The sequence below is a fragment of the Meriones unguiculatus genome, chromosome 6, assembly GCF_030254825.1.
Source record: "Meriones unguiculatus strain TT.TT164.6M chromosome 6, Bangor_MerUng_6.1, whole genome shotgun sequence".
Classification (NCBI taxonomy): domain Eukaryota; kingdom Metazoa; phylum Chordata; class Mammalia; order Rodentia; family Muridae; genus Meriones; species Meriones unguiculatus.
In genome coordinates this window covers 45486744-45499073 of record NC_083354.1, presented here as the reverse complement: position 1 = coordinate 45499073, position 12330 = coordinate 45486744, and the positions used below count along the sequence as shown (strand labels likewise).

The 12330-nt window shown below is 43.8% G+C and overlaps 1 long non-coding RNA gene across 2 annotated transcripts in view; it reads right to left on the bottom strand.

The window, feature by feature from the left end:
- The window catches only part of LOC132654664 (uncharacterized), a 58481-nt gene that overhangs the window by 31585 nt on the left and 14566 nt on the right, over nt 1–12330 (bottom strand). The window contains exon 2 of one of the 2 annotated variants that reach the window (XR_009592330.1): nt 5714–11816. The exons of the other annotated variant lie outside the window; for it this stretch is intronic. This is a non-coding gene — a long non-coding RNA (uncharacterized LOC132654664). Of the gene's footprint in view, nt 1–5713; nt 11817–12330 lie in introns of those variants that run through there. 2 annotated transcript variants of the gene reach the window in all.

The following is a 12330-nucleotide window of genomic DNA, read 5'->3' as shown; positions in this document are numbered from 1 at the left end:
TACCATGAGTCAATCTATAAGGATAATTAAGCTGTGTAGGTCAAGGGCAAGATACAACTATTCAGACCCCTGAAAATCCATTAGACAAAACCTTGAGAAACATTTAAAATCTGTAACATTTCATCACTGGTGAGTTTTAAAAGGTGCTTTATTGTTGCTAAATAATGTTGGAGAAACAATAAAAGCCTAATTCTCCACAACGTGACTTTTTTAAAAAAGAAAAATCCAACCCCAATCCCAAACTTTGAAAACATAATAATAATAATAATTTTTAAGCCTGCTATAAGAATTTCCTATTTTCATCTCTTATTCCCACTATCTCTTCAAGAAGATTTGTGTCATCAAAATTCTTGTTCCAGGAAGCTGTGTTTCGGAACAGTAACCTACTAGAAGTTTTCTGAACTCTGAATCCTTTTAGAAATTAAATTTTCTGCTGACCATGGTCAGCATGCCTTTAATTCCTAAATTTGGGAGACAGAGGCAGGTGAATCTCTGTGAGTTCAAGTCCTGCTCTACAAAGTGAGTCTAAGACAGCCAGGGCTGTTACACATAGAAACCCAGTCACAAAAAAATCAAAAGACAAAAACAAATAAATATATCTAGGTTAACCTTTACCCTAGTGGCTAGGATGTCATTCACTCATTTTAAAAATATAACAAGAGAGCTGGAGAGCTGACTCAGAGGTCAAGAGCACTGTCTGTTCTTCCAGAGGTTCTGAGTTCCATTCCCAGCAACCACATGATGGCTCCCAACCAACTATAGTGAGATCTGGTGCCCTCTTCTGGTGTGCAAGCACACATGCAAGCAGATCATTCTATACATAATAAATAAATATTTAAAAAATATATATCTTATATATAAAAAAACATGATAAAATACACCAAAATAAACCCAAACTATCATTTCACAGTTGGACAAGATAAAGAAACAGAAGGAAAAGAACCCAAGAGAAGGCACAAGAATCAGAGACCCACTCATTTGTACACTTAAGAACCCTATAAAAACAGAACTGGAGGCCATGATATATATGCAGAAAGCCTAATGCAGGCATGTGCAGGCCTCAGTCTCTGTGAGTTCATATGAGCTTTGCTCATTTGATTTAGAGGGTTTTTGTTTTGTTTTGTTTTTAGGTATTTTGAGACAGGGTTTCTCTGTGTGTAGCCTTGGCTGTCCTGGATTCACTTTGTAGATCAGGCTGGCCAGCTTGATCTATATAGCAAGTCCTGGGCTAACCAAGGTTACATAGTGAGATCCTGCCTCAAAACTAAGAGAAAGAAAGAAAGAAAGAAAGAAAGAGAGAGAGAGAGAGAGAGAGAGAGAGAGAGAGAGAGAGAGAGAGAAAGGAAGGAAGAAAGGAAGAAAGAAAGGAAGGAAGGAAGGAAGGAAGGAAGGAAGGAAGGAAGGAAGGGATCATCTTTGCCAGTGTGGGTAGCAAGCCTTGCTATTGCTATATTATATTCCATTTTGCTAGTATACTTTGATTAGTTGACTCACGTACTTAACATTGGAAATTTTGGATATTTCTAACGTTTACTATCACAGAATGATATCTCAGTTGTTAAGAGCACTTGTTGCTCTTATGGAGGACTGAGGTTCGGTTCTCAGCATCCACATGGTGGTCCACTGACTGTCATAACACCAGTTCCAGGGGACCCAATACCCTCTTCTGACCTTCAGAGGCCCCAGGCACTCATGCTGCACATACATACTTGTAGGCAAAAGACTCCCACACATAAAATAAAAATGTAAGTATAAATCCATTTATTTAATGTGCCCAGCATACCTTGATGTGCCTGTATATGGTAGAATGATTGTGACTGTGAACTAACCTCAACTCTTTCATCCCACGCAGGTGGCTTCCTTTGTGCAAGCCTGGGAAAAGCACCCAGCTTGCAGCAGTTTTTCAGTGTACAATATAATGCTTTTAACAGTGGCCTTCATATCCTCAATTCAATGTCTAGACTGATGCAGCCCACATAATTCTGTTAGTATCTTTTGACCAGCATCTTTTGACAGCACCTCAGACTGACCTGAGAAGAAACTTTGAAAGCAGATTGGGGAAGAGCACTGCAGGCTTGCACAGGGCTTCTGTGATAGGCCCACCGCCAACCACTAACACACGCACCAACCAGAATAGCTTTGAAGAAGCACCAGTCGTAAGGTGTTTGTCATGTCCTTGAGGGGTTGTGCCCCTTTCCACAGCAAGACAGGCTGCAGAATGGGTGTGGCTGCCTAGAATCCGAAGAACTTTGTCAGGGCTGAGGGAAAGTCTGAGGGAGCCCAGGCAATCTGGCCTGGTGATGCGAGCAAGGCCTCCTGAAGCAGAAGGTGGAGCTTCCAAAGCAGCCACGGTTGCAATGTTCCCTAAAGTGGGAGAGGAGTTTCTCTGGACTGAGGAGAGTACTCAAGGCAGACGACAGGCTACTTGGCTGACAGCTGCCACTCAAGGCAGCCATGAGAAGAAGGCCAGTCAGCTGTCACTCAAGGGCCCAGCACATACTCTTGACAGTTTTCTCATTCATAAAACAAAAACATAAGAGGGTACTCAGAATAAAGACCTAGAAAATTAACATTCTTAACAAAAATTAGCCGTGTTTAGTCCCTAGGCAAATACTGCTTAGCAAGGGTCGGGTCCCTCTGACCCAACACGGAGAATGATTAAAGACTTTCCTGCATTTGTTATTCATGTGTGTGCTGAACTTTTCCCATGCGACCTCTGACATGTACCCTAAGGGTGAGGGTAGCAGAGCTTTTTCACATATACTTTGCATTTGTTTCTCTCCACTGTGACTCACAGAAATCTTTATATACGAGGAAAAACAGCAGGCCCATCCACATTCCTTATGCTCCTGACATTTGTGTTTAGGTGAGATCTGTCACGGCTCTTTTTTTTTTTTTTTTAACACTTAAGTTTTAACTAAAATATTATATCACTTCCCTCTTCTCTTTCTCCCCTTGAATAATCCTTTCCATACTCTCCCTCACTCCCTCTCCAATTAATGGCTTTTCTTTGATCATTATTTTTACACACATACTGTATATGTCTCTATCTATCTATCATCTATCTCTCTATCATCTAGCTAGCTAGCTAGCTAGCTATACATAAATACAACCTGCTAAGTCTGTTTAGTGCTGCTCATATGTATATAATTTCAGCACTAACCATTTTGTATTGGATAACTAACTAGGGGGCTCATCCCTAGGAGAGACTAATTTGCCCTCTCTCAGCTGTCATGGCAAGTAGTTCTTTATCTAGGGGTGAGGCCCTGTGACTGTTGCCCCTCTCACTTTAGCATGTCTATTGCTCTTTGCTCATTGTTCAAGTCTTCTTTAGGCAGCCATTTTGGTGGGTATCCTGGGTGAAGCTTCCCTGTCATTTCTAGGAGACACAAACTCCCCACAAACGTCCTGGCCCCCTGACTCCTACAATCTTGCCACCCCCTCTTCTGAGGTGTTCCCTGAAATGTAGATGCTGAAGCTGTGTTATGAATGTATCTCTTGGGGCTGGGTGCTCCACAGTCAATTATCTCTGTATCATGACCAGTGGCGATTTTTCCTTAATGGCTCCACTTGTTGCAACGAGAAGCTTCTTTGATGAGGAACAAGCTGCCCTTATCTGTAGATATAAGGTTACATTTTAGAATGCAGTCAGAAATTATGCTGGCCTGGTAAAATAGCAGCAGTAGGCCCTCCTCTAAAATCTGTGACCTCATTAGCCCGGGGTAGTTGGCTAGGTTTACAGTACCAGGCAAGATTTCCCTTCTGTTGAACAGAAGGCCTTAAGTTCAATTAGACATCTGTTGGTTACTGCTAAGTGCCACTATTGATATGTGGTACATATACACAATTAGAATAGTATTCAGCTGCAAAGAAAAAAGGAATCATGAAATTTACGGTAAATCAGTAAGACTAGAAAACGTTATACTGCTAAGGCAACCCAGACCCAGAAAGTCAAAGGCTTTCATATTCTCTCTCATCTGCAGTTCCTCATTCTAAATCTTCAGATGTGGCTCTATAACCTGAAGTAACCAAAGAAACCAGGAAAGTAAAGAAGGACCATGTAGGTCCTCTAGTGAGGGGAGGAAAGCAGGACACAGGGGATATGGAAAATAGGAAAATGGGGGGTGGGGATTTAGTTGGGATGGGAGAGGGAAGTCAATACAAAAAAATAAAAAGGTAAGGAGGAAGGACAAATAACACCAAGGATGTTTCATAAACCCTCGATGAGTCATATTAATTTTTATTTACCTAAAATTATATGTGATACAAACATGCATGTATATATGTATGTGAGAAATCTTTATTTGAGTTGTTGGTCAGGGTAGTCCAAGTGACACCCAAAACAATATAAGCTTTTTTTCTTGCCCTTGGTTGCCTCCCAGAGGTCAAATGGCCTTTTTAAAGACTATGTAGACATACAATTTCATTTCTCCTATGTATGTACTATATATATGTACAAATATTCATACACACATATGTGATTGAAGAACAGATGTGTGTTTACAAGATAACTACCAAACTATCTTCTAAGGTGGCTGTGATCCTGTGTGGTCCCATCAGCTGTGCAGTGGTCCTGACTGTCCCACCTCCTCATCAACACTTGCATTGTCAGACATTTTATTTTTGTCGCTCTAGTGAATGCATAGTGATGTCTTGTGGTGGCTTCATTTGCATTTGCTGTGTACTAACCACTTTGTGCTTATTTTCACAAACCACAAGCAGTAGGAAGAAACTAGATGATGGATGGGGCCATGTTAGGGGGCAGAGGCCGAGTGAGGCTGGTTTTGCGCAATAGCCTGGCATCTGCCAAACTGCTTCTCCACTTGCCTTTTAAAACAATAACATTTTATGTGAATTAGTGTTTTCCAGCATTTATCGTATGTGTATCACATGCACGTCTGGTACTGATAAAGATCAGAAAAGATCTGGATTGCCCGGAACCAGAGTTACAGGTCATCTACCATGTGGGTACTGAGAACTGAGCCCAGGTCCTCTGGGAGAGCAGCCAGTGCTCTTAACTACTGAGCCGTCTCTCCAGCCCCTCTTTTTAGATTTTTAACACCACTTTTATGTGTGTAATAATTGAGTGAATTGAGGCATAAGTATATAGTTACTTTCTTATGAAACCTATTTAAAATATACTTTTTAATATCAACGACAAATCGAGGTAAGTCTTGCCAATCTCCCAGCAGTAGCAAAATTATGCTGTTCAGCATAAGGTTCTATATAAGCTCTGTAATAAGCGTGATCTTCAGGTAATATATCAAGATATAATATATTGTACCGTGTTTGGCTTTGAGCACAGATATATACTCTCCTGGTAACTTGACACAACCCAGAATTGCTTAGAGAGAATCTCTCTGGGGGGGGGGAGCATTTCCTCCATCAGTGTAGCCTGTGGGCTTGTCTATGTGGCATTTTCTTGACTGACAATTGTTAGAGAAGGGCTCAACCCTCCTTGGGTAATACAGATCGCTTGGCAGATGGGCCTGGGATGTATAAGAAAGGAAACAAAATGTGAATCTGGGAGTAAGAGACCTTGGTGTGGTCTCTGCTTTGGTTCCTGTCTGTAGGTCCCTGCCTTGACTTCCATCAATGGAGGCCTGGAACTCGGGAGAGTAAGATGGAATATAAACCCTTTCTTCCCTGAGTAATTTTGGTCAGAGTATTGTAATACAGCAACAGAAAATCAAACGAGGACATGTACATGCTCTGAAATGTAGAAGTGAAATTTAATTTGTTTTACGGCTTCTAAAAGACAGATTTTCTTTTTGTGTGGTGATGCTCGGGGTAACAAGTTTGGTTTACCTTTTCCTGTTTTGCGGCCGCAGCGTTCCCTCAGTAGACAACACATGGTGTTTATGTCCAGAAAATTAGGAGTCAAATCAATACAATCGTCACTATATACCTCCTCCTACTTCTCCTCAGATAGGCCTCAAGCTCATGGCTCTTCTGCTGAGCGACCCCCCCCCCCGCCGGCTCCCATATCATTTCTTTTTAGCAGTCTCCCCATAATTGCTTCATGTGCTCTCAGAGCTTTTGATAAGGATCATGTAATTTGCAGGCCTATTGAGGTTCAGTGTGGAACGCATGAATAGCAGCATTATGTTTTTCTACGCCTCAGCTTGTTAAATATCCAAGCCTCTGTTCAGGAGGCTTTCTGCCTTGACAGTGGCTCAAGCGGCTTAACGAATTATGTAAGACAAGTGCCTCTGAGTCCATCCTTCATGTCGAAAGACGTTCTCTGGATATTCTGGGTATCCTGGACATATGCAGCCGGAGTCCCAATTCATCTTCCCCCAAGAGTAAGTGCTCTCTTGACTGTAGGGTACTTGTCTCCTATTCTTTTTGTCTGAGTTTAATTTACAGGTTTCTTTTTCTCTTCTTTTTTTTGCAGTAATTTATTTTCTATTTGTTGATTTGGTTCAGTCATTTTGAAGCAGGGTCTTACGTAGCTTAGGCTGGCTTTGAACTCCTGCTCCTTTGGCATTCACCTCCTGAATTCCGTGGTATATATAGTCATATACCTCCATGCCTGGCTTCCTTGAAGCTACTTGTAGACCCACACATGCTTTAGATAATTTCTCCTATGGCTTTTCATGAGTGGAGTGTGCTTATTGAGTATATTTTCCTTTAATACAGTCCATCCGCTCTCTTCTGTAAATCAGAATTTACATTTTTCACTATTTATTTATTTATTTATTTATTTATTTAGGTTTTTCAAGACATGGTTTCTCTGTATAAATGGAAACCCGGCTGTCCTGGACTCACTTTGTAGGCCAGGCTGATCTCAAACTCACAGAGATCCACTTGCCTCTGCCTCCCGAGTGCTGGGATTAAAGGTGTGTGGCATTCTCTCTTTCCAACTTTAAAGGAGTCTGGAGGTGGGACTCAGGTCTCTAGACAGTGCAACAGGGACCTTTACCCTTTGCCTTTAAGTCCTAACAGTTTCTTTAAACTCTAACAGGTAGTTATTGTTGGACCAAACCCAGACGTTGGTTTGGTTATGAGAAGACCAGGAGAGACCTGGGAACATGGTCAGGCAAGTTAAATGTCTGAAACAATTGTTTTGCACATTTGTCCCCCACATCCCCACCACCAATAATCAGGGAAGCCTGAGGTCCAGCCCAGAGAGACTTGAGGAGGCTGGTTACCCAGGCTGTCTCAGTGAAGGAGCCTCTTTGACTGTGCTGGCTGTTTGCCTGGGGCAGTGTGGAGTTATTTTAAGGAACTCTGCCAAGCTGCACAGACACTGCCTAATTTGCCAGCTCCCAAGTCTGGCTTTTTGGCTGGTTTTGCTCTTTATTCTAGTTCATGTGGGCACTCTTTATCTTCAGTATTGTTTTTGCTATTATTTGCTATTTCTAAAAAAATAATCCCTCTCAAAATGATTAACAAAAGGATTCTCGTTGCCACTTTCAGGCAGTAAAAATATGATACGACACACATCCTATAGAAATCATATTTACTCGGTGCTCTAGTTTGCTTGCGTGTTGCTGTGACGAAGTACTGCCCAAATACATCTTGAGAAGGAAGGGGTTTATTTCAGCTCAGAGCTAAGGGACCATCACTGGGGGAAGCTGGGGCAGGAACTCAAGCGGGAGCAAAGGCAGGAAGCAGGAAAGAACACTGGACACTGGATTGCTCTCTCCTGTTATGCTAAGCCAGCCTTCTCATACAGCCTTATACCAGCGGCTCAAGGATGGCACTGCCCGCAGCAATCAACAACGAGGATGATTCCCCGTAGTCATGGCCACAGGTCAATTTGATCTAAGCAATCCCTCGATCGAGACTCCCTCTTCTCAGGGGGACTCTTGGTTGTGTCAACCTGACAATAAAACTACCCGGGACACTTGGGTAGATGTAAAATTACGTCATCCTGTCCAACAGCTGTGTTATAGTCTTTTTGCTGTTGCTTCGAAGACAAAACATCTGAACAAAACAGCTTAATGGAGCAAGTGTTAACTTCCGTTCCTGGTTTCAGAGTTTTGAGGACTGAAATGTGGTGGAGCAGAATAGCTCTCTCGGGAGAGGAAAGCAGCTGCATTAGCAGGCTCCCTCTCTTTCCCCCTTTTCATTCCATCTAGGCCCAAGCTTCTGGGATGGGGTCACCCACAGCCAGGGTGGCTGTTTCTTCCTTAGGCGATTTAACCTGGAACCTTCCTTGCAGACACACCAGAGATACACTTAACCCATCTAGGCGCTTCTCAATGCAATCAAGACGAACCCTCACAAAGCCATAATGCGAGTCTCCAGGAAAGGGTGACCCCGTCATTATGATTCAACCGCAAGGGTGGCCTAAACCAGAGTGTCCCACTGTCCCAGCTACTGGGTTAATAGGCCAGACTTAAATGCTGAAAGCATGCCAGGACTGATATTTATCACCAAATGCATGCCAGGGCTTTGGCCCACTTGGCACGAAGCCCGCATCCTCTGCCTTGCTTTCCTGGTTGGGCTACTAATTTGCATCCCACGCATCGGTGACTCTAAAGCGTGATGAGAATTCTGGCTGGATCAAGAATGATTTATCCATCTCCACGGGAGTGACCAGCTCACTGGCAGGGCAGCAGCAGCACTTTTGTATCTTTGCCAGAAGTTCACAACCAGGGAGAGATAATTAAAGCCAGGCATGAAGCGCCGAAGTCTTTGAAAGCATCCCATAACGTCACCTCCCGCTTCAGGATTTGAGGCTTCAGAATTCAAAGGTCACCCTCTAAAAGTCAGAGACCATCAAAACCAGCCATGTTTAAGACACGTCTACTCATAAAGCTCCCCAAGAGACGTCTTATCATAATTCAAGGAACACCTGCCCATCTCTCTGCATATTCTCCTAATAAATTACTTTCACCCCCAGACAAAGAGATCCTCTGTCACCCTGCCAAGTCCTTACCTACATGCTGGATCTGCATTAGTGAAAGAGCACAGATGGATGTTAATTGCTGCCATCGGAGAGCTTAGCCGTCTTGGATACAGGGAAATCAGCTTCTTTATTCCTTCCTGGAATCCGTAGTCAGGGATGATACACAGCTAGGCTGACTCTAAGATTCTAAACTGGGGAGGAAGAATCTCAGTCACCTGCTTCATCTTGTTTCAACGCCATATGCTCTGTTTTCTGAGAAATCCTAGGAGAATGAGGCCCGAACACTGAGGTCACGCAACCTGACAGGTGAGGACAAGAGGTGGAGCTGTCCTGGAGAACAAAAGAAGAGTGTGGTGTGGTTCTCAGTATGGCTGACTGAGAATTCCAGATGAAGCGGTACTTGTGAGTCGGTGCCTTGTCTGGGTGTGTGAGAGGGTGTTATGACCCAGTCTGGAGACAGCATCATTCCCTTTGCCGCCTGTGGGACAGTGTACAGGCAAGCCAGAGCCATCTCAGGGGACTGATATAGGATGTATTTGTTTTTACGTCTGTGTTCATTTAACTCTACATTTTCTGGTGTATTCTGTTTTCAAGACGCAAGGCAGAATTCCGTGACTGTCGCTCTAGCCACTCCCTCTTCCGTGAACGGAAGCACTGAAGTAACCAAAGATACTTGATCTTGGTTCGACAGGCCTCCAAATCGAGGTACGGGGCCTAGGAGAGGATCTTGGTAGCCAGAGAGACTGGTGGAACTTTTTAGGAGGCACGTGGGGAATGGCTAAGAGAAGAGGTGGTAGGCGGACAGACCGGAAGTGGCCTCCAGTATGGGTAAGGAGTTGAACAGCGGGAGGAGAGTCGGATGGATACTACCACTTTGAGCTTCTCTGTGCCTGTCAGCCCGTCCTTCCGTCTGCGGTTCTTTTCCTGCAGGTACCTCATCTTGGTGGAGGCTGGCCCTTAAGTGTCGTAAAAGGAGATGTTTTCAGTGGGAAGACACCGTGAGTTGTGTTTAGAGGCCAAGCTGCCCAGCCTAGACTTTGACTCCAGGGGTACAATCTCAGCAGCTAGAGAATGGAGGAACTCTGAACCAAGATTTGCACTCAGTCAAGTAAATCGGCTTTAGAAGCTTGTAGTAGGTGGATGAAACTTTTTTTTTTTTTTGAGATCTCTGAGTACCGCCACTGAAATAAGAATATAAATGGTTTCTGAAATCAGAGATTGTCTGGTTGGCTCTTCCATTGAAAAAAGACGATTTCCTTCATGATCAGAGAGTCAGTAACTGGTACATGAAAGGACGGGAGAAATAGTGGAAAAAAGACACATCCAATGTGTGTGTGTGTGTGTGTGTGTGTGTGTGTGTGCATGCCTGTGTGTAAACCAGAGAGAAAACTCAAACATCATTCCGTAGGTACCACCTACAATCTTTGGAGAGAGTCTCCCATTGGCCTGAAACTTGCCAAGTAAGCCGGGCTTACTGTGATTCCCACGGCTCCATCTCCTTCTGCCTCTCCAGCACTGACACCACAAATGTATGCTATCTTACCCACTCTTTACATGTGTGCTGGAGCGCACACTCTTTGTGTCTTTTCAGATTACCTCCCTCACCTCAACATATCTATTTTTAAAAGATATTTGCAAACAGTGTCTCGTGACAGGAAGAAGAGCACTCTGGAGTGAGTCATTTCCACAGTACCCCTATTTAGACGTAGAGCGGAGGAAGGATCTGTACAACCCTTGTATCACCATGGTGTGGTTCTGACTCTGAGTCGTCTGGGAGAGTCCCGGGTGACAGAGCAGATCACGTTACTCCTTCGGAAGCCTGTACACCCTCCCTCCCCGGACACCCACCCCACCCCTCCTTTCACACCCTGGAGCTCTAACTCCAGGCACTAGTAGGTCTTCTTAGACAGTAAGAAAGAGGATTGGATGGCCGCAAAGCCTTTGCGCCGGTCATGTGTCAGGACCACCTATTGATTGATTGATTCCCTGGCCAGAGAGGAGCCAGGACTCTCAAGGACTTGTGTTCGGATCCTACCGCCACCAGTCAAAGAATACTTGGAACAGGGAGCGTTGTGATGCCAGGACTAGAGACGTGCTGAGGTAGTCCTACCACAGCCTGTTGTTCTAAAGCATGATAAATCCACAGAATCGCCTGGGGGTGCGGAGGGCTTTTAAACTTACAGAATCTTCCTGTGCTTGAACTTTCAACTAAAGGCTAACCTTCCTCAGATTACCAATAAGGTTCAGAACCTCCGATAGGCAGTGACTGCAGATTTGGGAGCAGAATCCTGGAAGTTAGCAAAGTACTGTTTTTGCTAAAGTTAGCGAGGCTGTAGGTTAACCTGGAGGTGCAGCTTTATGGGGCTCGTGGCCAATAGAAGGGCAGGGGTCAGAGGGCAAATTGAGGCTACCGTTACGCTATAACTGCTGTTGTTTCATCTTCTTTCTCACGGAGGCCCCAGGTCTTTGGAGTACATTAGTGATGGGAGCTGGTTTGGGGTCTTCCAGAGCACAGCTGTGAGAGGTGGGTGGTGGAAACACAACTGCTCAGCTTCCTGGTCTGACTACATTTTCTGGTGATCATGATAAGCCTCTTGTTCCAGGAGTATATCATGGTTGGGTACATGCCACCTCCGGTTTCCTAAGAATACATCATCATTTCTTCCCTAACCGGCTCTCTCTATTACTTGGCCAAGTAGGATCAACGAAGCAGGCAGGGTTGTTTGTTTGATTTTAACGGGGAGTGGTGAGTTCCCCAAGGCAGGGGATGTGACAGTGGTGCTGGAGGCCGTAATGGTGATGGCGAACATCTTGGTGACAGACCTTGGTGACAGCCGTGACGCAGGAATAGCATCTATAATCTAGGCGAGTTCCAGAGGTAGCAGGAATGCCCGGGCCTGGTTTGTCGTTGATCTTCCTCACTTGACAGGTGAGTGAGTCAGCTACTTTCAAAAGGCTAAGAACAGAGTGAGCATATATAAATCAGGGTTTTATAAATTAAATAGTTCCATTTAACTCCCGCTATAATTTCAGAGGCATTAAATCTTTATTCAGAATGACCTTTCGTTGTCAGAGATGGACTATTTTAGCCTTCAGTTAGCATCGCCCTGATGCATCTGGAATGGTTATTTTGTAAAAGAACTCCTAAGGATTACTGGAATTTATACTTAAGTAATCATTTCATAAAAAGTAATTGCTGTGCCTGAAAATGCATTAAATATCCCTATTTTTCATCAGATGAAATTTTCTTTCACTGAACATTCCAGGAGAAATGTGCTAGACCATCCTCAGACTACAGAGCTTAGGAGGGAAAAAAAAATTAAAGACATTAAGAGACAAGTTATCTCTATATTCCATTTTTCTTTGGTATGTCAGCAGATTATTCAGTTAGAAAATGAAAATAAATAATAAAACACCATAATAATGTTCTAGACATTAAAGTGGCTAAAACAGCGTTTTCTTCCTACATG